The sequence below is a fragment of the Hyaena hyaena genome, unplaced genomic scaffold (assembly GCF_003009895.1).
Source record: "Hyaena hyaena isolate Hyena2069 unplaced genomic scaffold, ASM300989v1 scaffold_394, whole genome shotgun sequence".
NCBI classification, from domain to species: Eukaryota; Metazoa; Chordata; class Mammalia; order Carnivora; family Hyaenidae; genus Hyaena; species Hyaena hyaena.
Window position 1 is genome coordinate 610,651 of NW_024081026.1, and position 26,868 is coordinate 637,518.

Genomic DNA, 26,868 nt, shown 5'->3' on the forward strand with positions numbered 1-26,868 from the left:
CCACTGATTCTCTTGCTTGACTCTATACTAGTATCACACCCTTGTGTAATCTCCTCCTCCCTACCTTGAGTGTGGGCTGGATTTAGTGACTTCTGATGAATGGACTATGGCAAAAGTGACGGAAAGTGACATCTCTCTTGTGCTCTGACTCTGATGACAGCAACTGTTTCATTGTGAACTGCCCAGTAAAGTGCTCATTTGGCAAGGAACCGAGGGAAGTTTCCAGCTAATGACCAGCAAATAACTACTAAGGCCCACAGTCCAACACAGGAGGAAGTGAATCCAGCCAACTGCTGAGTGAACCTGGAAATGAATCCTCCCCCAGTCGAGTAGGGGGTCCGTAGATCCTGCCTCAGGCAGGATGACCATGAGTCTAGACCAACACCTTGACTGGAGACTTGTGAAAAACTGTGAGCTGGAGGATTCCCCTTCCCAATTGTGATGGTTAACATTATGTGTCAACTTGGGCAGACCGCAGTATTCAGATGCTCAGTCAAACATCAATCTGGATATTGCTGTGAAGGTATTTTTTTTTTAGATGAAATTATCATTTAAATCAGTAGACGTTGAATAAAGCAGATTACCCTCCACAATGTGAAGATTACTCTCCAATCAGCTGAAGACTTTGAAAGAAAACAGACTGAAGAATCCCAATAAAGAGGACATTCTGCTTGTGGACTGAAACATAACTCTTCTTCGGATCTCCAGGATGCTGGCCTGCTCTGCAGATTTTGGACCCACCAGTCTCCATAATAGCATGAGCTAACTCCTTATAATCTCTCTCTCTCTCAATAAATAGAGCTATAGATGTATATGTGCATATGTGTGTGTGTGTATGTATATAAGTATGCACATACATGATATACACACTATTGATTCTGTTCCTCTGCTAAGTTTCAGGATAACCTGTCAAACTAATTGCATAACTGATACGAGACTCCTCCTTGCTCTAGTACTTATCAGACTGAGTTATAATTCCTTTTTAAATTCCTCTCTGATTAATCAGAGCCTTATAGCTCCCAATACTAAGCCTGGTATATGGCACGTATTCAGTACCTATTTGTTAAATAAACTCACGAGTAAGTGATAAAGCATCAGCAGCAGTGTCTTCACATAACCACCTGCTGCCAAAGCAAAAGCAAAGCAAAACAAAACAACAGGAAGGACGTAATTCCCCCCAACTAATTCATTGTCTGTAGTTACAGGCATATTCAAAAAGGATACAAATAAATATGAAGATTGTAAGATGACGTGTATATGTCTTCAATGGTGAGCAAAGAAGTAGACCTGAAAACTGTGGCACATTTGGAGACTGGAGTGGAGACTTTCAGGAGTTGGAGAAGAAGACCAGTGTGAACTCCAGAGGTGCACGTGTGAAATTCTGTAGTGTGGCTTAGAGCTATTGGCAGGGTTTTGTATCAGACAGACTTTGACTTGGAGTGTGTGTTCCTGAAGATGAACGTGGCATCAGTGTTCAGAGTTAGGGGGGGAAAAGGCAGGGCTACTGCTAAGGGAGTGAGTTAGAGTTAGTGGTGAAAACACGGAGGAAGGGCTAGACAGAAGAAAAAGGAAGGGAATAGAATTCCACCTAATTGATGGAATTTCTTTTATTCATACTAAGATAAAAGAAGTAGTCAAAGATTATAAGAATATTTTGAGCCAGGGCCTGGGGAAAAGTGTAAGAACACTGACAAAATACAGTGTTTTTCCAGAGGGAAACAGGCGTGTGTCTGCCTGCCTGGGGAGTAGAAAGCAATAATGAACTCTGCTTTGAGCTATGCTGAGTTTGAGAAATGTCACATTCCTTCCTGTGTTTATGAATGCTGAGAACCCAAGGTTTGATCAATCTTTCCCCAAAGATTAGTTCAGAATATCAAAGACTAGGTCTTTATTTTTTTTCCAACTGGGATATAATTTACATATAGTAAAAGGCACAGATCTTCAGTGTACGCTTCAATGAGCTTTGTCAAAGATATACTCCCAGGGAACCTACATACCAGTTAAGATAAAGAGAATTTCCGTCACCCCTGAAAGCTCTTCTCTAGTCAAGTCCTCCCAGAAGGGGAGTTCTGATTGGTGTCACTGTAGATAGTTCTGCCTATATGTGAAGTATATATACATAGAATCATAGAGTATATATTTTTTTGTCTTGTTTCTTTTGCTCAATATAATGATTATGATTTATTCTTGTTGTTAACTGTATTAGTTAACTCATAAGAATTACTCTACTGTATAGATGTGTAGTATTCAATTGTATGAAAACACCATAATTTGTTATCCATTCACCTCTTGATGGACGTTAAGGTCGATTTAGTTTGGGCCATCAAACACAATACTATCATGAACATTTTTTTAAGTTTATGCATTTCTTTTGAGAGAGAGAGAAAGAGAGAGAAAGCTGCGGAGGGGAAGAGAGATTGGGAGAAAGAATCCCAAGCAGGCTCCGAGCTGACAGCACAGAGCCCAATGTGGGATTTGATTTCAGGAACTGTGAGATCATGACCTGAGCTGGAATCGAATCAGACACTTAACCAACCGAGCCACCCAGGCATTCCTATTATGAACACTCTTATATAAGACTTTTCGTGGCTATATCCTTTATTTTTATCATGTAGGCATGATATTTCTGCATAGGGCAGGTGCATGCTTAAGTTTCAAAAGAACTACCTGTTTTCCAAAAATGGCTATTACTACTTTACCCTTCCCCAGCACTGTATGAGAGTCTCTACATTCCCATGCCCTCACTAGCATTTGGTGTCATCAGTGCTTTTTTTAAATCTATTCTAGTGGGCAAGAACCGGTACTTAAGTTTCCATTTCCCTTATAGCTAATAATGTCATTATTACATCTTCAAATATTTTTTGTACATGGTAATATCTTTTGTGAAGGTTTTGTTCAAGTCCATTTGTCCTTTATGGGAAGGGTGTTCTTTGTCTTTTTAAATTAACTTGTAAAGTTTATATATTCTGGATTCAATTCCTTTGTCATACATATGTATTGCAAATTATTTTTCCAATCTGTGGCTTCTCTATTAACAATGTCTGTTCATGGGAAGGATTTTTTTTTTTAAATTTTATTTTGGTGAGGTCCACTCTTTTCAATTTCTTTTCTATAGTGTTAGTGCTTTTGGTACCCTAAGATAGAGTTGCCATATTTCTAAAACATAGTCTGACACTTTTTTCTAGAAGCTTTACAGTTTTTGCTTGTATGTAAAAGTCTATGATATATTCTGAATTAACTTTTGTGTGAGGTAGGCATTAAGTTTCATTTTGTTTCAATGCAGTTAATAAACTGTTCCAACATCTTTTGTTGATAAGCCTTTCCTTTATCCCACTAAATTGCTTTGGTGCCTTTGTTGAAAATCAATTAACTATATAATTGCTTATTTCCTGACAGCTGATTCTGTTCCATTGATCCACTTGTCTATCCTTATCTAATACCATATTTTCTTAATTATTTTAAGAAGTATTTTATAGAAGTCTTGAAGTCTTTTGGGGGGGTGAGAGTCCCCCAAAACTGACATTCTTTCTTTCAAAAATGTTTGCCTCAGTAAAAAAAAATAAAGGGAAAAATGTTTACATACTTTTAAGTCCTTGTATTTCCATATAAATTTTAGAAGTTGTCAATTTTTACCAAAAAAACAAATAAACAAACACACACAAAAAAAACCCCAAAACAGCATCAACAACAAAAGCTTTGGGGACTATGTTATAACTGTACATTATTTTAGGAAAACCCAACATTTGTTAAATGCTTAGTCTTCCATTCTAGAACATGATATATCTCCCCCACTTACTTAAATCTTCTTTAATTTTTATCTGAAATGTTTTATAATTTTCAGTGGATAGGTCTTGTACTATTTATTTAAGTACATTACTACTTCATGGTTTTCTACTATTATATCCAGTATTGATTTAAATTGCACTTTCCAACTGTTTCTTGGTGTATAGAAATAGAATTGATAGTTTATATTTAACTTGAATTCTGAGACCTTGAAATTAAATCAATTTTTGCTAAGTTCAATTAGGTCTTTTTAGATTCCATAGGATTTTCTAGATACACAATCATGACATTTGCAAATACAGACAATTTAATTACTTCTTCCTTTCTAGTCTGTAAGCTTTAAAAATTTCTTATTGCTTTGGGTAGGACCTCCATTCAGGACAGTACTGAACAGAAGCAGTGAAATCAGACACCTATGCCTTCTTCTTGATTTGGGAGGAAAGCATTCACTGTTTCAACATTGTTAGCTGTAGATTTTTCATAGCTATCCTTTATTGGATTAAGAAAGATCCCTTGTATTCATAGTTTTGCTGACACTTTTTATCATGATTAGATGCTGAATTTTGTCAAATATTACTTCTAGGTCTATCGATAGAGTCACATGATTTTTATCCTGTTTTATTTATTTTGAGAAAGAGAGTGAGAGAGACAGAGAGAGAATCCCAAGCAGGCTCTATGCTGTCAGCATAGAACCTGATGCATGGCTCAATTCCAAGAACCATGAGGTCATGAGCTGAGCTAAATCAAGAGTTGGTTGCTTAACTGACTGAGCCACCCAGGTGCCCCAGTGGACTGGTTTTTTGATGTTAAATACATACTTGCATACTTGGAATATATTCAACTTGGTTATGATGTATCATTTTTAAAAATATAACTGTGGATTGAATATTTTTGTATCTGTAGTTATAAGGGATGTCAAATGTATAATTTTCTCTTATAGTGTTTCTTCTCAGAACTTAGTATTCAAGCTATGCAGGTCTCAGAAAATGACTTGGGAAGTGTAGTCACTAACTCTATTTTCTCTATTTCCTTCAGATTTGTATTATTTCTTCTTTAAATGTTTGAAGGAATTCACTCCTGACACCACCTGGATCCAAATTTTTCTTTGTGCAAAGGCTATTAAGTATTAATTCAATTTATTTAACAAATATAGAGCTATTGCTGTTTTCTATTTCTTCTTATATCAATGTTAGTAGATTTCATCTTACTAAATAAGAAATTTGTCCATTTCATCTAAGATGATGTTTTTTTGTCTCTTATTGCCTCTCTCATCATACAGTAACAATTCTTGGACTTGTGTCTTTTTCTTTTCACTTCACTTTACTACATCAAATACATCTCTCCTGACTTTCTTCTTGATATATTTAGCTAAATGTTGTATTTTTCTCTTCTGTGATGAGCCTCTCTAAGCTCTTACTGATTTAATCTTATACTGCCTTATTTTTTCATTATCTTTCATTAATACATCTCTGAAAATAGACTCCTTGAAGGCAGAAATTACATCTTTAACTTCTCCATAGCATCAAGCATACTTGTTTAACATTAAAGAAATATTCTGAGATTATTGATTTGTCCACTCTGTGGGTTACTCTAAACATCTACTGTGGATAAGCTTGGAGCATCTTATAATGCCAGGAAGCATGAAAGTGTTAAAACTAATGACAATAATAAAGACTATTATTGGGCATGTCAAAAGCAAAGAAACCAACCTGAAAGAGTTCCCAATGGCCCAAACTGAACCAATTGGAGAAACAAAATAAATAGTAATAACATTGGACTATGTAACTTAAAAATAAAATAAATATCCATGAGTCCATAATGATATAAAATAATTGAATAAATAAACAAATGGGAGAAAAGAGACAAGTCTTCTTATAGAATTTCAAACAAAGTGTAGAAGGAAGGAGAGAAACAGAAAGTAACTAGAACACCCAGTAGTAATTGTTACAGACAAGATTTAAAGATGAATACTAAAATCCTAGTGGGCAAACACTTAAACAAGAACATGATAGCCTACAAGAAGCCCCCTAAAATATTAAAATTACTGTAGTCATTTTATGTCCAAAATTCTTTGATAATCTTCTATCCAAGGAGATAGATCTTAATTTCTCTCCCCTTGACTGTTGCTAGACTTAAAGACTTGTTCTAAATAAATATAATATTGAAAAAGAAAATAGTACCTGTAAAGAAACTTGGCAGACAGATCAAGTGATCAAGGTTCATATCATCAGTAAAAGTCACGTTGATATCATGTACCTTTGATATAATGAGAAGGGCACCTCTCCTCTGGTATTGTTCCCTAGAATCCAAAACCCTAGTTCAATCATGACAAAACATCAGGAAAAAAAGATGAGAAAAATTCTATAAAATATCTGACTAGTAACCTTCAAAACTGTCAAAGTCATGAAAAAAAAAAAACAGGGAAAAACTGTGAAACTGTCACAGATTATTGGAAAGTAAGGGGATATAATCCCTGTGGTATCCTAGATGGGATCCCAGACCAGAAAAAGGAAGAAATGAAAAACTAGTGAAGTCTAAATAAAGTATGGATTATAATTAATTGTACTGTACCAATGTTAACTCATTAGTTTTGATAAGTATAGCAAGGTTACGTAATCATAGCAAAGGTACCATCAGGGGGATCTGGGTAAAGAGTATACACAAATTTTCTATATTATCTTTCTTCTTTTAAAAAAATTAATGTTTATTTAGCTGAGAGAGAGAGAGAGAGAGAGAGAGAGACAGAATCTGAAACAGGCTCCAGGCTCTGAGCTGCCAACACAGAGCCCTACATGGGGCTCTAATGTAGAAGCAGTGAGATCACGATCTGACCTGAAGTTGGATGCTTAACTGACTGAGTCACCCAGATGCCTCTCTGTATTATCTTTCTAATCCTTTGGTAAAAAATTAAAATTGTTTAAAAATGAAAAGGTTGTTTGGGTTTTTTACACTTTTAAAAAGCATCTATTGTATCAGACCACACATTTATGTTTGGATTTACTGGAAATCTGTACTCCTTATATTTATTTTAATAATTGACTTTATTTTCCCTTTTGTGAAATATAGTCTAGATTGGATTTGAAACTACACATCAACAATATTAAGAAATGGGCTAAACAAGAGCAACTTATTAGTAACATCATTAATAAAAGCTATACCAATTACATCTAAGAAAACACAGGACACCATTAGGGAAATAAATAATAAAGGTAAATATCCAAAACCACTCTTCCTCCAAAAGCCAGTGAGATAATACAGATTCTCTTAGGAAACAAATACATAAAAGAACTTATAGCTGTCCTTTGGTGAAATAGTACCAAATTATTTTACATTTTAACTTCACAAGTAACTTTAAAAATATATGAAAGTTATATTGGTTCTAGATGTTGCCAGGTCAGGATGGCAAACTGATCACATTAATTTATCCCATGCCTTTCTAGGTTTCTATTAATATTAAAGCCAAGAAGCCAGATCCATAAATCTGTAAAACCAAAGAAAATAGGAATGGGTGAAACAATTCAGCAAAATTCTAGATGATGTTATTGAACAGAGGATTCATAAAGCTGTAACCTAGATACATCTGGGAAGAGAGGATGATCAAAAGAATCAGAAAGTTGGAGAATACTGCAGAGAAACAATCAGATTTCCAAAAAACTCCCTAATAAGTTGGGTGCTAGACTATAATATCTCACAACGGAGGAAGAGTTCCCAGTAGAATTTTCATTCTTTTTTTTTTTTTTAACTTTCATTCTTAAATATAACTAGATAAAAACTATTGACAGACATTTGAAAAAAAATTAGATAAAAAAAAATCTCTAACAAACAAACAGACAAACAAAATGTCCTTTGAGGAAACCTGAATAATTTGGGGAACAGAAGAGAACTTTAAAGTTTCTAGAAAATAAGATCAAGAGGGGCCCCTGGGTGGCTCAGTTGGCTAAGCAGCTGGCTTTGGCTCAAGTCATGGTCTCAGGGTTCATGAGTTCGAGTCCCACATTTGTTTCTTTGCCTTTTGTGTGGAGATTGCTTTGGATCCTCTGTCTCCCTCTCTGCCCCTCCCCCACTTGTGCACACATGCATGTGCTCTCCTCTCTCAAAAATAAAGTTTAATTTTTTTTTTAAAAAAAGCGTAAGATTCTTCAAAAAAAAAAAGGAACAAAAATTATGGAAGAGTACTAGAAAATTAAAAGTATAACAATCAAAAAAATTTAAAAGTCAACATCAGGTAAAAAAATCAATTTGAATAAGCCTCTCAAGAGTTTTTTTAAATATGAGAAACAGAAAACAGAAGAGAGAAAGATGTACAAGATCTAACTAGAAGGCCCAACTACTAAGATTCCAAAGAGAACTCCAAAGAAAAACAGAGGGAAAAAATAATCAAAGAGATAATTTAAAAGAAATGCCCACAACTAAAGGTTACAAGCTTTCAGAATGAAAGAGCCCTCCAAGAAGGCATATCAAGGAAAGAATCATAACCAGTTATATATTAGTTATAGATCCTAAAGAAAAGTGTCTAAAATGGAAACAGGAAAAGTAACTTTTAAAGAACAAGAATCAGACTTCTTATCAGCAATTCTGGATGCTAAAAAATAGAGCAATTTCTCCCAGTTCCAAAGGAAAATTATATTTGACCCCTAATTCTTGATCTAGCCAAAACATTAATAAGTCATTTTCATACATGCAGAAATTCTGAATATTTACCTCCTACATGCTCTTTTCAGGAAGCATCCTAAGAAGGCTTTAGCAGCACATAGGATTAAAGTGAGAAAAAGGAAGACATGGATATAGGAAAGATCAGTGCCTAGGTAGCAACTGCTCCATCACAGGACAGAAGGAGGTATCCAGGTAAAAGGGAAATTCCAAAGATTACATTCTACCTTCTGAGAAGCTGAAAGTACTTAATGGTAACATAAAGGCAGATTATGCAAGGAAAAACAAAAGCAACTAGAAACTGTAGGAAAACAAAAAGCAATACAAGTTAAGGGAATAGAATTATAGCATACTACTTAGATCAGGAGTTGAGTGACATTTACATATTCATAATAATTTTTAAAACTTTTATTTACTTTTTGATAGAGAGAGAGAAAGAGAGACAGAGTGTGAGTGGGGGAGGTGCAGAGAGAGAAGGAGATACAGAATCCAAAGCAGGCTGCAAGCTGTCAGCACAGAGCCCAATGTGGAACTCAAATCCCCAAATCGTGAGATCATGACCTGAGCCAGTTGGACACTTAACTGACTGAGCCACCTACACGCTCCCATAATAATTTTTTATTGATTTTTAAGCTTCAGAATCAACCTACAGACAAAACACTAAAGTCTTAACATGGGTAGAAATAGATTATAAATGATGGGGCACCTGGGTGGCTCAGTTGGTTGAGTGTCCAACTCTTGATTTTTGGCTCAGCTCATGTTCCCATGGTCATGGGATTGAGCCCCGCGTTGGGCTCTGCACTGAGCATGAAGCCTGCCTGGGATTTTCTTTTCTTTCCCTCTGTCCCTCTCCCCAGTTCACATACTCTCTCTCTAAAATAAAAAATAAAAATAAAAAATAATATAAATACTACCAACTTTAATAATGTAGAATTAACAGCACAAATGAGAGAGACTAGAAGATATTAAAGGGAAAAGAAGTTGAGGTGCCTGGGTGGCTCAGTTGGTTAAGACTCTGACTTCAGCTCAGGTCATGATCTCACGGTTTGTGGGTTCCAGCCCTGTGTCAGGCTCTGTGTTGACAGCCAGCTCAGAGCCTGGAGCTTGATTCAGATTTTGTATCTCCCTCTCTCTCTGAGCCTCCCCTGTTCGTGCTGTATCTCTCTCAGAAATAAAAAAAAATATTTTAAAAAATTTTAAAAAAAGGGAAAAGAAGTTGTGAAAAGGGTAAATTCTCATCTTATAATGTAAGAAATCATTAGAAACTCTCTATAGTTAATAAGATAGAAATATAGAAATAAAGATGTTATTTTAAAGTACATAAGTATCAAGAGAACAAAGAACTGGAGTATTTTGAGAATAGGGACAATAGGGAGGTAGTTGTACAAATAAGTTAGATCTTTATGAATCATGGTAGTAAGCCAACAGATCTTTTTGTGTCCTAAATTTCCAAAGTGGGGGAGGGTGGTTCCCCCCACACCAAGAAACAATTCTCAGACACCAGCAAGATATCTAGTAATTGCACTAAATTCTGATACTATCTGCCTGAAGATAGTACCAGATTCTACAGGTTAAGGGTTTTGTCCTACAATACTGCCTCCTGCTTCTGACCAGTGCAGATGACAGTTGCAAACTTGGGTTGTTACCTATGCTTCTGACCCTCCAGCTACATACTAGAAATTCCCATGACTACTTTCTTGGACTTCAGATGTCAGTCACAAGTCCTGATTGTTACCTGTATTTCTGACCAACTGGCTAAAAATCACCAGTTTCCAAGACCTCCTCCTTGAATTTGATTAGTTTGCTAGAAGTGCTCACAGAACTCAGTGAAGCATTGTACTTACTACATTAGCAGCTCATTATAAAAGGATATAACTCAGGAATAGCCTGATGGAAGAGATAAGAGGGCAAGGTATGGGGAAAGGGTGTAGGGCTTCCATGATCTCTAAGTTGTGCCATTCTCACTAACTTCCATGTATTCAACAACACAGAAGCTGTTAGAACCCCATCCTTTGGGTTTTTATGCAGGCTTCTTTATACAGGCATCAGTGATTAAATCATTAGCCTTTGGCAATAGATTGAACCTCCAGCCCCTCTCTCCTCCCAGGAAATCAGGGAGTGAAACTGAAAATTCCAACCTTCTATCCATGGGTGGGTCCCCTGGCAGCCAGCCCCTATCCCTAGGTGCTTCCAAAATACACCACGTTAATATAAACCCCTTGGTGGTAGAAAGGGGCTTATTAAGAGTTACAAGACCCCCATTTCACCTTCATGGTTCTGAAGCAGATTTCAGAAACTTAGGATTAAACCAAGTATTATAACAAAAGATATTCCTATTGCTCTTATCGCTTAGGAAATTCCAGGAGCTGTGGGAGCTGTGAGCCAGGAACTGTGGACAAAGATCAAACACATATGAGAAATATATTTTGGTCATCTGAATGATAAAATATATATTTCTTATAAATCACAATAATCAGCAGATAACATCTAAATTTGATAAATTAGGAAATGGTTGTTACACACATACATACACACGCCACCACCACTACCACCACCGTTGCACTTGATTTAGCCAATATTACATATTTAGAGCTTTAAAGGCACTAACAAACATATAAACACAGAAACATTAAAAGAATTACAAGCTTCTCTCTGGGCAATAACTCTGGGGGTAGAATCCAGAACTATAGTGTTTCATTATAAGCCTACTGTATTTTTCAATTTTTAAAAGCATATATATATATTTTATTGATGAAAATAAATGTGAAATATTTATTTGGAAATCATCCAACTAGACTCTGCTTCATAATGCAGCCCTCAGCATTTAAATAAGCTCTTGGTATTTCAGAAATTAAAATACATTTTTAAGCCTCAAATAGAAATGTCTGCTACAAATTCTACCTTGTGGTAGACAATATCACAGAAACAATTTAGAACACATGACAAAATAGCCTACTTCAGGCGTGTTAAGTGTTAAAGATATTAAAAACTGAGGTTAAAACATGTGAGAAATATACAAAGTGAGTATTTGCCTCTCCTTCATGACTCTCCATGATGGTCACCAACACATATTACAGAAAAGGGCACATTGGTATTATTTCCCTAAAAACAACAATAGATGACAGCTTAAATTGGAACCATCCTGGACTCTCTGGAGCCTGTCATTTATTTCCTCTGTGACTTCCAGCCAACAAGGTGACAAACTGCCCATCGGAATCAGCCTCTGTGAGCCACATCCCCCAACTTTCATTTCTAGGACACAATACCTTCACCATCAAACTTGATCTAGCTCAAATGACTTTAGGCATACCATGACACCACTGAATTTATGTCACCTGAAATTAGGGATGTACCTGATATGGCATGAATTTGAATTTTCTGGGTATAACAACTACCCTGTGAAATAGATTTGAAAAAAAGTAAAGGTGAAGTCAGAAATTTTAAAAAGAGACAAATGTCAAAATAAGAAAGATTGTAGAGTCTGTGGATGGTATTCTCATTCATCTTCAAATTTCCTTTGCTCCATGTTTAAACATTTCAAATAAAGAGTTTTTCCAATGTCATTCGATATGGGCAAACATCTGAAATTCAACAGCCAACTTTAAATACTTCCCATCTTGTAGGAGCTTTAAAAATGAATGCTGGCTTGCTTTCCCTAAAGAAAAAAAAAAAAAAAAAAACATATTATGGGCTTCTATCCTCCCTTTCTGAATGAGAATTTTCCAGCCGTTGCTAACTTTCCAGATGTAAGTTCTCAGAATTGGACAGTCCTACCTCTAAATACACCTTTTTAGCAAAAATTAGGTCTCAGAAAATTTCCCAAGTAGTAATAGACTTCAGATCTCTGTTGGAATTCATTATGGAAAGAATTTATCTGTACATATATAGACATATAACTAGAAGAGGGAAGTCCTCATAATGGTTTTTTTTAATAGAATAACAATAAAGTAAATAATCTATAAATGTGATAAGATTGCCTTGCTGTGAATGAAATAAAGACTTAAGGAACCTTCAGATCAGATTGACATATGAGCTTTCACAAGCCTTCCAGAAACAGGAAAGGACAAGATTTTGCTGCCCTGCCATCCTGCTGTGTTGTTTCTGATGCATTTCACATCTAGTGGTGGTTGTTACTTTTATAATTACTATGTAATCCTTCTAAGTAAAGTTCCATGAGAGCAAGGACGTTTTGTCATTTACTACTGTATTTCATAATCTAGAAGGGTGTCTGACATAGAGTAGGTATTCTATAAATTTTTTAAATGAACAACTACCTTATAATTTTATCATAAAGAGCAAAGGAACAAGTACAAAGTGCTTTGCAAAGTCTAAAACCTGTTAAGACATTAGTTACCATTGCTGTTATTCAGCATAATCTAGTCCTTGTTGGGGCTGGCTTTTTTTTTTTTTTTTTAATTTTTTAAATGCTTTATTTATTTCTGAGACAGAGAGAGAGAGAAAGAGAGAGACACAGCATGAGCCAGGGGAGGGTCAGAGAGAGAGGGAGATACAGAATCTGAAACAGGCTCCAGGCTCTGAGCTAATGGTCAGCACAGAGACTGACAAGGGGCTGGAACTATGAACCACGAGATCATGACCTGAGCTGAAGTCGGATGCTTAACCAACTGAGCCACCCAGGCACCAAGGGGTGGCTTCTAAGAGCTCTAGCAGCCATTCCCTGTGTTTTGGATCCTAATACTAGGCTATGTAATGAGACTCACCCACAGGTGAGAGGCAGAACAGCACAGTCTTCAGGGTATAAACTCAAATGCAGCCTCTATGACTCAGTTATTGGCTGAACGACCTTGAGCAAGTTATTTAAACTCTATGCTTAGTTTGCTCATCTGTAAACCAGGAGATAACAGTGTCTAACTAATAGGGCCGTTGTGAGAATTAAATGAGGGACTGTATGTAACTCACTGGAAACAAGGCCTCGCGTAAAGAAAGCACTAAGTGTGTTGCTAGGGCTGATCTTACTGCTCCTGATTAGTACAGGGATTCAGGAAACAGAGAAGGAGGTTCAGGAACCTCCACACTGTGATTTGTCTTAAACTAATGCTGTACGAGTTTAAGGATAGATTTTTGTACCCCTGAATTTCTCTGAGTTTTGGCATGATGCACTGTTCTTCTACATATTTAGTTCCTTAGAGAGTCTCGTGGTGCTACAGCTCAATAAGTTATATTTTTGGGGAAAACATGGATATTAGCTGAGGCATTTAATCACAGAGGCAGTTTCAAGGTCTCTATTCACTCTTTACAGGTTTTTCAAAACACATTGCTAAATGTGTTTTCACTTTCATGAGGCCTCTTAATGTGACTTGGACATGACAAGCTTCTTTAAACATAAGACAATTTTACTTTTGACTGAGATTTGCTTTAGAAACATTCTTAGCATCAGTAAGCTAACATATTTTCAGATACCAATTTCATTCAGAAGAGCTTAGTTTATTATTATTGTACACATGGTAGAGCTTGTGAAGTGATATTTATATTGACTCTTTGTTCCATTAGTATTGAAATCCAGATGTCAGTTTACTTCAATGTAAACATATCAGATTGACCTGAATTTTTCTCAAATATTTAAAAGGAAAAGCCCTAAACAAAATAACACGCCATTTCTGAACCATACTCTGTGCTGTGAGCAAGACCTCTCGGTTACAACTTCTAAATTACGTCAAGGGGTTCTCCTGGGGAAAAAAACCAGGAAGTTTGCCAAAGAAATTCTAAAATTCCCAAAATAAAGTATAAAGCAATCTGCCATTTCACTGATTCTTGTTTGTTCTTTTATAGTGCTTTGAGAAATGTTAGACCATTGGTCTGCCTCGTTTCACCTCCTTGTAGGGGAAAAACTGTCAATCGCAGCTGTTGCTTCAGACTTCAATAATCTTTCAGATTCGTTCTAAGAGAGCCAAGAGGAAATCACCCAAAATTTCCTTTCCATAGGTGATCATGCCATCACCCCAGCGTAAAGCTTACTAGTGTGTGTCTGTGTATATGCATGTATTTACGTATGTATATATAATACACATAAGCTGTTATTTATTTTTATTTATTGTTTTCTAGAACAAGGGTTGAACTTTTCTGTAACTAATAGGTCACAAAGGGCAGCTGAGGCTTAAAACATTACACAGAATCAGTTACACAAAAACAAAAAATCCTCCCAGAGTCACAGAGCCCAGAAAAGCTACTTCTAACTCGTTTTCCTTCTGACTACACTATACACTTATAATTACACAACACTGTGAGGTTCCTGTACCGTCTTGCATATTTTCATCCAAAAATTCAAACCTATTTCATCCTGAGAACAAAAGCTGGCAAGAAGCACTCAAGTGATGAGTGAACAAAACGCAATAAAAAAGCAGCATACTGACATGGAAATGTCATATGAGCTGCTGAATGGCACACAACTCCAGAGTTTACCAAAATATTGTGAAGCACTTTGCCAATGAGCATATAATTGACTGAAAGACTTGCCAGCACTATTCTAGAGATGTCTAACATACTATATAATAAAGAAAATCATTTACAAAAAAATTAAATGTTAGAATACATTTTTAAAGAGCTTCCAAAACCAATGTGGTTTTTTCCCCCCATTTTTGGCCAAGGAAATTACTGAGCTATTATCAGCTTTTATGTTTTGATGTTCATATTTTACTTGCTGCCTATCACTTGCATTTCTGCATGACAGTCAAATAAGTCAGTCAATCAACATGTATTTATTATTGAGAATCTAAGAAGTATACATTTCTTGGCTCAAATTGCTCTTGGGAAGATCTTAATTCATGAGGCCAGCACCTGTCCTTCTTTATGAGCATATATTCTTCCATCCATCCACCCATCCATGCATCCATCTGTCTAACCATTCACCCATTTATCCATCTTTCTAATAAGTATTAATTAGTCAAGTATCTAAGATGCACTAAGTACTGTGCTGGCTTCCAGAGAAATAATGACAAATAAGAGGGATTCCTTACCACTGTGGGGTTTATAGTATACCTAGGAAGATGCACTTTGTGCTCAGTGTAGGATAAAGAAAGAACAGCCTGCTAGATAGGGAGTAGAGAGAAAGGTTATACAGGACTCTGAAAGAAACAGTATTTATCCTGAGGACTTAAGAGTCAGTGGTACGGGGTCAGAAAAAAAATGAAGAGAGTTAGGAGTCATAAGGAACAGCACAATTAAATGACCTGGTGGTGGGGAGTGAAACATTAAAAAAACTCACAGAAAGGACTGGTGTGCAAAGAACATGGAAAGAGGTGGCAAGAAGTAAGCCCAGAGAGATGGGTACAGGTTGGGACTATTCCTGTTTTTCTAAGATCCATCCTTTGCCCTCGATCCCTTTTCTCTGACAGTTTATCATTTTAATAAATACTGGACAGGAGGACTCTAATGATACACCCTGAAATAGCAATAAACAATGCAAGTGTTATTCCAGTATTCTTAACACGAACCTCTCCTTGCAACCCTGTGAACTGAACACAAGCAATTCTCCACTTCCCCACCAGGGAATTCTGGAGAGCTTTTTATGACGGGTCAAGCACTGTGGCTGCATCTCCGCCTGTGATTTACATTTCCTTTTTGAAACTTATTTTAATGAGGAAAAGTAATGCAAATCTAATGAACACTTTGAATGCCAAAAAATAAAAAAGAAGGAGCATCACGAGTACTCCTTTCCCTTCAGGTAAAAGTCTTCCCGTAGCTATTGATCACAGTTTGAAAAACGAGTTTTCAAAGACAAATAAAGATTGCAACACTACAATTTCCATTAGTTTATTACATAAACAATGAAATGCTTTCATAGAAAACACCAAAATCTTTAACTTAACTATGAGATGCATATATTGATGCAATGCTTGTACATATTCAGACACGTTTATACACACGTCTGTGTGTGCATCTATCTCTTCCCAGGCAGTGAGCATAGTAGTCATAATTAGCTTTTATCCTTGTGGGTTAAAGAGAGCAACATCTACTTCATATTCGCCTCTGAAGACAAAGAGGCAATTTTGGATTTCAGTTCTTCATATTGGATTCTTTTCAAACTCAAGTAGAATAAAATGTGATTCAAACCAGTGTTACATATGCTATGAGATATCCTACGAGAGTTTGTTTTTTAGTCTTAAATATTTTGTTTTATAATAGTAAGTCCCAGTGGGTATCTGCTAAAATCCCAAACCAGAAGCAGCTGTATTTCAGGAAAATGCTTATATCTAGTTCCAAATATATCTTTGCCTTAATAAATGAGAAAATGTCTCCTCTATCCTTTTGTTTTCTAAACCCTCTTTTCTTTTCATTTTGGCATGTGAACTTGTAGCCACAGCTGAATGCCATAGGTTGAGAGTATTAACTTCAACAGCTGGGAGGGAATAATGCCCAACACAGAGCCAGTCCCCTCAGCCAGCCAACCCTCAGTGAGCTCTCGCCACCCATATTCTGGGTTCTGGCCCCACTCGATGCAAATGGCCTGTTCTAATTAACCCCCTCACACCCTGTTGTATAAAATGATATGGCAAAAATCTACCGGCGGGCTCATTTGGGGTTAATCTCTAGAACTTCTTTACAACCATAGCTGTCTAATTACTTGGACTGTTGATTTCATAAAGTAGTAGCTCCCCTTACCTGTGTCTGAGCACTGGACTATTAGCTGGATAATCAATCAAGATGCCATGGAAGAGATAGGCAGTTTCTATGGAGGAAAGTGGCCAGAGTTCCAGCTTTGGCCACATCCTCTCCCTAATCCTAAAAGAACCTTGACAGCAGGATGGCGGCTTCCTGTCTGCCCTGATGTGGGTTGAGGCACTCTCAGTCCAGTAATAAGATGACTTAACAGTGGTCTAGATATACATCTTATTTTGTCTTCACAGAAGTGCAATGATCAATAGAACACTGTATGTTATATTATACTGGAATTAAAATTTTTTTAACTCTATTTTTTTAATGTTTTATTTCTGAGAGAGAGAGAGAGAGAAAGAGAGAGAGAGAGAGAGCAGGGGAGGGTCAGAGAGAATCTGAAACAGGCTCCAGGCTCTGAGCTAGCTGTCAGCACAGAGCCCAACACGGGGCTCGAACCCACAAACCGTGAGGTCATGACCTGAGCTGGAGTCAGATGCTTAACCGACTGAGCCACCCAGGCGCCCCTGGAATTAAAATTTGAAAGAAATGAAAAAAAAAAAAAAAGAACTGAAATGACATTATTCCCAAAAAACAGAGGCTCAGAGCATTAATTTACTTGTCCAAGGTCACACAACCAGGAGTGGAAGAGCAGAACACAGAGTCTTCTTAGTCCCTGTGAGTCACTTGCTCCGAGAGGGCAATGGCTCAGGGAAGGTCTCAAAAAGATTCTGGGACCGACTGCATGAAAATCGCTATGGGTAATTTTAAAATGCATATTCCTAAATCTCAGCCAAGAGCTATGAATTAGATTCTTGGAAGGTGGGTCCAAGAATCTGCATTTTAAAAGCTCTCTATTCACAGGAGAGTCAGAGAACTGCTAATCTAAGTCTTTCCTTCTCTCTCTAAACTTTGGAGGCTTAGTTTTTCATGAGGAACATTCCTGGGATTTTTTTTTTTTATTCATCACTTGAATATCTTTTATGAACAAGTCACAGCTCTGGCTCTCCTGGTTTCACATTTTCTTTTAGAGTTTATTTATTTATTTTGAGAGAGAGGAAGAGGCAGAGAGAAAGGGTGAGAGAGAATCCCAAGCAGGCTCTATGCTGTCAGTATAGAGCCCAATGCCAGGGCTCGATCCTGTGAACCATGAGATCATGACCAAAATCAAGAGTGAGATGATTAACTGACTGATCTTCCCAAGCACCCTTCACATTTTTTATTTAACAAATACTTATGTAGTATTTTCTACATGCAAGGCCCTATTGATTGATGATTAAATTCTTACCACAGCCTTCTGTGCTAGATACTATTATAATACTTATGTTATAAATGAGGAAACTTGTGCACAGAGAGGCTAGAGGTTCTTGCCTCAAGGGTCCCAAGATGTGCTCCTAGGCTGTCTGGCTTGAGCCCATGTGTCAATTACTACACTGTGCTTCCAACAAAGATTTGGAATTGTTGTGAGAAGCACTGGGAGGACACTTGCAGGCACCTTAGATTTGAGCTTCATGCAACAGCTTTCAGTTCCTTCAAGATGTCCTCCCTGCTCCATATCCCTGTGTCTTCACTTGCTCTGCTGTCTCTGCTAACATGCCCACCACTCCTCTTCCACGGAGTTAATCCCGTCTCATCTGACAAACCTAGACGCTATTGCTGGGTGTCCAGGATGAGTTAGATTCCCTCTACTTCATTCCCAGGGCCCAGTGCTCACTGGCCTCACGGCACTAATTACACTGAGCTATACCTGCAGATCTGCTCCTATCTTCCACAGGAGACTATAAACCCCCTGAGGGCACACACGGGGACTTCTTTATCTTCTGCTCCAGGTGTCCAGTGGTGAGGAGGAGCTCTATAGATGCTTGCAGCACAAATGAAAGGGTGCATTCAAAGTAAGTAATGGTTATTTGCTTTGTAATAGAATTTACCAAAGGTTTCCAAACCCCTGTGTTCATTTCCATATCATTAATTTCTGGACAGAAAGCCTGGAGGGCAGAAAGTTGAAGTCACTGCCAACTGGAGAGCAATCCAAATTTCAGAGAAAATGTCTCTGAAATTATAATTTAAGTCAGTGGGAAATCTATTGATCTATGAAAATGTGAAATAGACACAGGTTTTCAGGGACACTCCTATTGCATAAAGGGAGGTGTACACATTAAGCGTGTTGGATTTGGTGCTATACATGTGTAAGCAGATGGGGGAAGTGAAGCTTGGCTTGTGAATTCAGTCCTTTTCTCTCCAGCTGGCAGAAGCAAGAAATTTTGAGAGCTCTGCTCTCCTGGCTACTGAAGAAGGATCAAGTTTCCCTGCTCTGCAATGACCACTGAAGCCATCTGGGGAAAACAAAATTCTTTCACACGAGAAGAACACAGGAACATAGGGAGGAATGGGAAACTGTGATACTCTGGTTCTTCAGCTCCTGCAATCGAGAAAAGTCTAGCTGGTGTTTTTATCTAACTTGTCTCTAAGTGGCCTAGTAAATCAAACAGGAGAGTTGCAAAATGTTCTATAGTCTTAGGGTAGGAATTTCTTACATGCACATAAAGCCACTGGCATTATAATTAAATTCCTCAAATGAGCAAAGCAGCCCCAAACATTGAATATTAACTTCCCACCTTGTGCAGCTTACATTCCTTAGATTGTGTACATGCTAAACAGACTCACTGACATTTTTCTGCCTTTAAAAGAGATTTAGACTTTTCCCCGCACATCAAAGAAAGTATATCAAAAAATGCAAAACAGAATTTGTGATTAGTAGAAACAGACCATATTAATTTTTCCTTCTAAACAATACCCTAAGAGGAAAGCAGGCTAAACCCATTATGCTAATTCGGTGATGGAGTGCTCAGATTACACCGCAAAAGTAAACAATGTGCTCCAGATAAAACAGACTATGGTGCACCTCACAATTATACTTCATGGTGGAAAATAAGCTTAGGAAGCTTTTGGCCCGGTGATTCACAGAAAATGCCCTACAAGCTTCATGTGAAACATGCAGTTTTGTGAAACCCCTGTGTTATATAATAATGTCTGGTCAGTATTTGACCAAAAATTCAGGAGTGAGTGCCCCCTGCCACGGTTGTAGGTTTGGGCAAATCATCTCTGCTGTGCCTGCAGGTCAATGAATGCAGTGTTACTTCCCTTCAAAATGGATCCTATGGGACAAGCCAGGAAGCCTTATGCGTGATCAGAGAGAGCATCTCCGAATAAAACTAATGGAAAGAATGCATTCCTCATCAAGGAGAACTCACCAGTCATATGAATAAGTTTTCCTCTTCTTTAAATGCCTTCCCCTCCCTTCATTCGGTTCATTCTCAGGAAATGCATTGCTGAGAACTGTTCTAAGCTAGTCTGATCATTCACTGATATTAGGTTCCTTCCGGTAGGTGAGACCTGGAGGTCTCCTCTCTCATGTCCTTGGTACCCAATTCTGCCACACACACAGCAACACACATTCTGCACATATTAGTGAGCAAGCACAAAAACTTATGCAATCAGCTCCCTGAGAAGTTCCTCTCTGTTATTTCAGTTTTTGTTATCTTCAAAGGGGGACGTGTTCCCCATATTTGGTTACCTAAATTTTTAACATCTTGCTCACACAACGGTACAGAATCCACAAATCTTGAATTCCATTCATTTCCACCATTGTGGGAAATAACAATTCTAAATACCCCTTGTTGATCGGAAACAAAGATCACTGAAGCATTTATCGTAATCATCTCATGAATTTTTCAAATACTAAACACCCTGAACTGAATATTCTCAATTAGGTGTTGCAGATATTAGTTTGCCATCTCTGAGATACAGTTTAATTCACATGCAGTACACACGCCCTACAGCATCTACACTGAAGAATTTAAAAGTAAATTACAGAAAACATAATCAAGTGAAATATTCATTCATTTTAACATCCTTTTTATTAAATTTAAGATTGAGATTAGTTATTCTAGGTAGTACATGGCAAAACTCCCCCTTATTGAAGTCAAGAATCTATGCCAAATCAGGGGCACCTGGGTGGCTCAGTCAGTTAAGTGTCCAACTTTGGCTCAGGTCAGGATCTCGCGGCTCATGAGTTCGAGCCCCACATCGGGCTCTGTGCTGACAGCTCAGAGCTTGGAGCCTTCTTCTGTGTTTCCCTCTCTCTCTCTGCCCCTCCCCTGCACATACTCTGTTTCTCTCTCTAAAATAAAACATTAAAAAATTAAAAAAAAAAAAAGAATCTGTGCCAAATCTTATTTCCTTTCCACTGAATATGAATACTGGGGGCCTAAAGAGAACATGGATGGAGAACACAAAAACCCTGGGTACTAGCTCCACATATGCGCATAACCATGTCATTCCTATTAGTTAGGTATCTTTGTGCTAAAGTTTCCCTAAAAGGTATTGTCAGGACAACTGAGATGCATTTTTTTTAAGTTCTACATATTTATTTTGAGAGAGGTGAGGAGGCACAAAGAGAGACAGAGAGAGAACCCCAAGCAGGCTCTGCACTGTCACTGTAGAGCCCAACATGGGGTCTTGATCTCACAAACCATGACATCATTACCTGAACCAAAATCGAGTGGGAAGCTTAACCAACTGAGCCACCCAGGCACCCCATGATGCATATTAATTCATATGAAGACAAGTGAAACAGAGTAAATTAAAGTAAATAACATTACTTAACACATGTGTGTGTTTCTCCCAATCTAACCATCTATCCTATATGTCACCTCTGACCCATTATCTTACAGCACTGCATTAATCATATGCCAATTAAAAAAGAAAAAAAACTTACCTGCCTACTAATACGGAACAGATTTTCTGGCCTCACAACAAAACTTCAACCTATCTATATAGCCTGACTGACCACCACTTTGACCATTTCTTCCATTTCCTGTCTCTGTACTTGCCTCAGCTCCAGCTGCCCCCAATACCTGTTTGCACACACTCTCCAGGATTTACCAGGATCCAGCTCTAAGACCATTATAAATTCATCTCCATTTTCCCACTGCACCTAGAAGAAAGCCTATATTGGACTCTTGGGTTGGCACCCAGACAAATGGGCCTAGGTAAGCAAAGACCAGGAGATCCCAGACCACAAAGCAGATCCTTGAAGCAGGCCTTGGAGAGAGGAGGTAGGCAGTCAGTAGAAGGAAGCAGAACCAAGCACAGGAAGTTCAAGGAATACTTCATCCCATATGATCTGACTTGTGCCATAACCCATCCCCTTGGCAGTCCCACACTCATACCCAATGCCTTTGTCTTCTATACAAGCCACCTTTTCACTCCATGCCTTTGACTTAGATTAGAGGAATGGATTCAGACCTCCACTGGGTTCAGTGGAACCTAGGCCCCCAATGATATGCACGATATCACCATCCCTGAATGTTTACACTGTCTTTGAGTGCCTAATAATGTGTCTGCCTCCCCACTGAGCTATGAGCTTCCTGAATGAATAGGAACCTAATCCATCTTCATGTTCTGAAAACCCTACAGAGCACGTAGCCCAATGCTTTTTTAAAGCAGTTACTAATTCTTAGTTAATTACTAATTCACTAAGCTGTTCCCCCACCTTAGTGATCTGATTTCATCACAATGACCCTGGACAATACCCATCTTTTACTAATTCTCCCACAGTAGGTCAGAAGCAACTTCTAGAGCTACTCTCCAGCAACCTTTGCTAGAAGATTCTTCGCTGATATTGTCTCTGGTTATTCTTTATATTCCCTTAAATATAATGGTCACCATGCACGTACACATTATCTTCATGTTCCAATTATCTTACTAGTAAGTTTTCTAAAGTAAAAGGCAGTTTTTTACAGAATTTTACAACTATAGTTTATTTAAATTCTTAAAAAGTTCTGTAATACCTGCTATGGTCTGAATGTTTGTGCCTCTCCAAAATTTGTTAAGTTGAAACCTGATGCTCACTGTGACGGTATTAAGAGGTGGGGCCTATGCAAGTGCCTACATCAGGAAAAGCAAGGCTCTCATAAGTAAGATTGGTGCCCTTGGGGCACCTGGGTGGCTCAGTCGATTGGGCGTCCGACCGGCTCAGGTCATGATCTCAAGGTTCGTGGGTTCAAGCCCCCCATCAGGCTCTGTGCGGACAGCCAGTTCAGAGCCTGGAGACTGTTTCGGATTCTGTGTCTCCCTCTTTCTCTGACCCTCCCCTGCTCATGCTGTCTCTCTATCTCTCAGAAATAAATAAAACATTAAAAAAAAAAAGATTGGTGCCCTCATCAAAGAAAGATCCCCTGCTCCTCTGCCATGTGAGGGTACAGTGAAAAGACAATAGAAAATGGGCCCTCACTACACACAGAATTTGCCAGTGCCTTGATCTTGGGCTGTCCAGCCTCCAGAACTGTGAGGAACACATTTCTGTGGTTTATAAGCCAGCCAATGCTATGTTATTTATGTTATAGCAGCCTACACAGACTAAAATAATTACTAACAAATAGTGACTTATCTCCTATGTGTAAGAAACTAGCTGGGTGGGGTCTAAAAATGAAAAGACAGCATCTTACCCCTCATAGGGCTTTTGAGGTCAAGGAAATGATATCAGGCAGCATGCTGTGTGGGCAGAAAGAGGCCAGGGTCAGGCTCAAAAGAAAGGTAGGGATGAGGAAGGCTCTGTCAGGAACCAAGTAATCATAGGAGCAGGTTCACCCCGGGCACCAACTGTCATGAAAGGCAATCCTTTCATGAACTCACTTTCTCCTTAGACATCAGGATCAAAACAAAGCAAAACAAACAAACAAACAAACAAACAAAAACCCAATAATTTATTAAGCTAAGACAGCTAATGAATATTTTAAACTGTGAAACCTCTTCAGTGTGGCATTTTTGTATTGGATAATAAAAGAAAAATGTGACCTGGTGAAAGTAGAGTTGTGGGAATCACCAGAGAGGAGCCCCAAATGGCCAAGTGCTTTAGCAAACACCTTAGAAGATGAGCAGTGACAATAGACCACATTTAAAGGGGAAGCGCACAGCTATAACACATAGATAACATATAACACATAGAACATGGCAGAGTTCCATGCTTTTCCAAAGATAATCTCCAACCGTAACTGCATATACCCATTCTTTAGAGACTTAGTTTTTTTAATTATTTTTTAATTTTTTAAATGTTTTATTTATTTTTGAGAGACAGAGGGAGACAGAGCATGAGTGGGGAAGAGGCAGAGAGGGTGACATAGAATCCGAAGAAGCCTCTGAACTGTCAGCACAGAGCCTGACATGGGGCTCTAACCCATGAACCATGAGATGATGACCCAAGTTGAAGTCAGACACTCAACTGACTGAGCCACCCAGGTGCCCCTAGAGATTTAGTTTTATAGATCTAGTATAGGGGCACCTGGGTGGCTCAGTCGGTTAAGCATCCAACTTTGGCTCAGGTCATATCTCATGGTTCATGGGTTCAAGCCCCATGTCGGGCTCTGTGCTGATAGCTAGTTCAGAGCCTGGAGCCTGCTTCAGATTCTGTGTCTCCCTCTCTCTCTGACCATCCCCTGCTCACGTTGTTTAACTCTCTCTCTCTTTCTCTCTCTCTCAGAAATAAATAAAACATTAAAAAAAAGATCTAGTATAAGAATTCTAAACTACCATATTTCTTTACATAGACATAAGATATTATCACAATATGTGAACTTGAATCAAAATTAAATGATTTTCTCCAATTCAGAAACCTACATTTTCTCCCCTTATTTATTTATTTGCAGAGGGTTTTCACATCATTTCTAAATTCAACAGGAGATCTTCCCTATTTAAAAAAAAAAACACACATGATATTAATTCAGAGAGTTAAAATATAAAGGCTGCATCTACTAGCCACACCTTAGAAAGAAAGCAGTCACAACCCTTCTCTCACTTATAATTATACAAGGTAAGAGAAAAGGAGGGAAAACCAACTTACTGGCTACCTTGTTTATTTTTTATTTTATTTATTTTATTTTTTTAATGTTTTTTATTTATTTCTGAGAGAGAGAGAGAGAAAGAGAGAAACAGCGTGAACAGGGGAGGGTCAGAAAGAGAGGGAGACACAGAGTGTGAAATAGGCTCCAGGCTCTGAGCTGGCTGTCAGCACAGAGCCCGATGTGGGGCTTGAACCCCACCATGAGATCATGACCTGAGCTGAAGTCGGATGCTTAACTGACTGAGCCACCCAGGTGCCCCAACCTTATTTATTTTCTACAGCCCTGTGACAGGTTTGACTATCTTCATTTTAACAGATGAAGGAAGTGAGGCTAGATTGCCCACGGCCATGGCTAATACGTGGTGGAGTTAGGACTCACACCCCAGCATGAGTCCAAAAACTCTCATGTCCTGTTCACGAGAGAACAGGAGACAAAGCTTGGTGGATGATGTTAGAGAGGAAGCAAAAGAGGGATGCAGTGTGTACAGAGATTAGCCGTAAGGCTTTAATTACACCTATCAGATGCTGTTTTTAAAATAGAATTTGATGTCAAGTATCTCACTGTAGAAAAACATAACTACTCAGATGATTTGGCTCTCTGAAATTACTCAGGCTGCCAGATGTGGAGAGAAGGTGGGTCTCATTCAGAAGAGCCCACTCATTCACTCTGTCGCTCCTCATTGACCTCCAACTATAGAAACAATAGCTCGCTGATTAGAATGGGAAGGAGGGAAGGAAGGAGACAGAAAGGAGGATAGAAAAGAAGGAAACTCTCATGTATAGACTTCTAGGAATTTGGTAATGTATGTATACTTTGCCAGAGACGTTTTTCCTTAGCAAAGGGAAACATGAGAATATATCACTATTTTCCAAACAAACCCCAGAAGAATATGCCCTGGTCCACTCTTTCCTTTGGAGCTGACTTTTGTCTAGACCTTTTGCAGGAAGTACACTGACTAGTACAGGTACCCTGCCTGGAAACAGGCTTTTTTTTTTCTGTAAGAGAACAAGTGAATTCTGTATTTTATAGGTACATTATGAAAGACACAAGCTGATGAACTCCAGTGTTTTTACTGACATGAGCAATTGAAAACATTTGCTATCGATTTTAGAACAACGTGCTAGCCACCCTTAGGGGACATATCTGGGTACAACCGACTGAGATGAGGCACAGTGTGTAGGAGTGTACAAGCTTTGTAGAGAAGCAGCCCGGACTGTCCAGAGACTGCTGCCAGAGGCTCATCTCAGTTTGCTTAATATCTGATCTGGGGCCAGTGATCCAGCTCCCACCAGGGGGTGGCCCCCCCACCCAACTTCTCTTCCCCGTGTCCTCAAGACCTTACCCACTGTTCGGCAAGTAGTGCACATCACTCCATGCTTGTTGAATCGGAGAAAAAATAAAATAAATGCTGCAAGAGAGCTCCCCCAAATGATAACGTGAGTGTTAAAGCTGATGGGGCACAGAAGCATTTATGAAAGAACAGAGACTGACTGCATAGAATCATCAAATCCTAAGTATCTGAAGATCTGGGGACCAGAGTATTTGAGCACAACCATGGATGTCAAAATGGGTCTAGCTTCTGGTAAGACAGAGAATGATGCTCATTGACATACAGCACTCAGTGTGAAGTATGAGGGGAAACTATTTAGAAATAGGGAAATGGAAAAAAAATGAGTCTTGTGTTAAGTAGATTCAGATAATTCAATATTTTCACTACTAAACCACAGAGATCTAGATTACTAGGGAATAGCAATTGCTTTGAATTAAGTATCACTCTGGGTAAGCCAGTGTTGGCTTAATGAGATTTTTGTGTACTAGGCTTAATAAAAAAATGTATTAGTCATTTCCCACAAATATGGTAGAGTTGGTGAATTACTCATAATGAAGGAAAATAACCACTAATCCTTTTTAATAATTCCCTTAT

General features: G+C 38.2%; 1 protein-coding gene across 11 annotated transcripts in view; it reads right to left on the reverse strand.

The window, feature by feature from the left end:
- The window catches only part of ENOX1 (ecto-NOX disulfide-thiol exchanger 1), a 545,438-nt gene that overhangs the window by 273,504 nt on the left and 245,066 nt on the right, over positions 1-26,868 (reverse strand). Inside the window, exon 1 of one of the 11 annotated variants that reach the window (XM_039251545.1) lies at positions 26,287-26,327. The exons of the other annotated variants lie outside the window; for them this stretch is intronic. The gene's annotated coding sequence lies outside the window, so the exon portion shown is untranslated. Of the gene's footprint in view, positions 1-26,286; positions 26,328-26,868 lie in introns of those variants that run through there. 11 annotated transcript variants of the gene reach the window in all.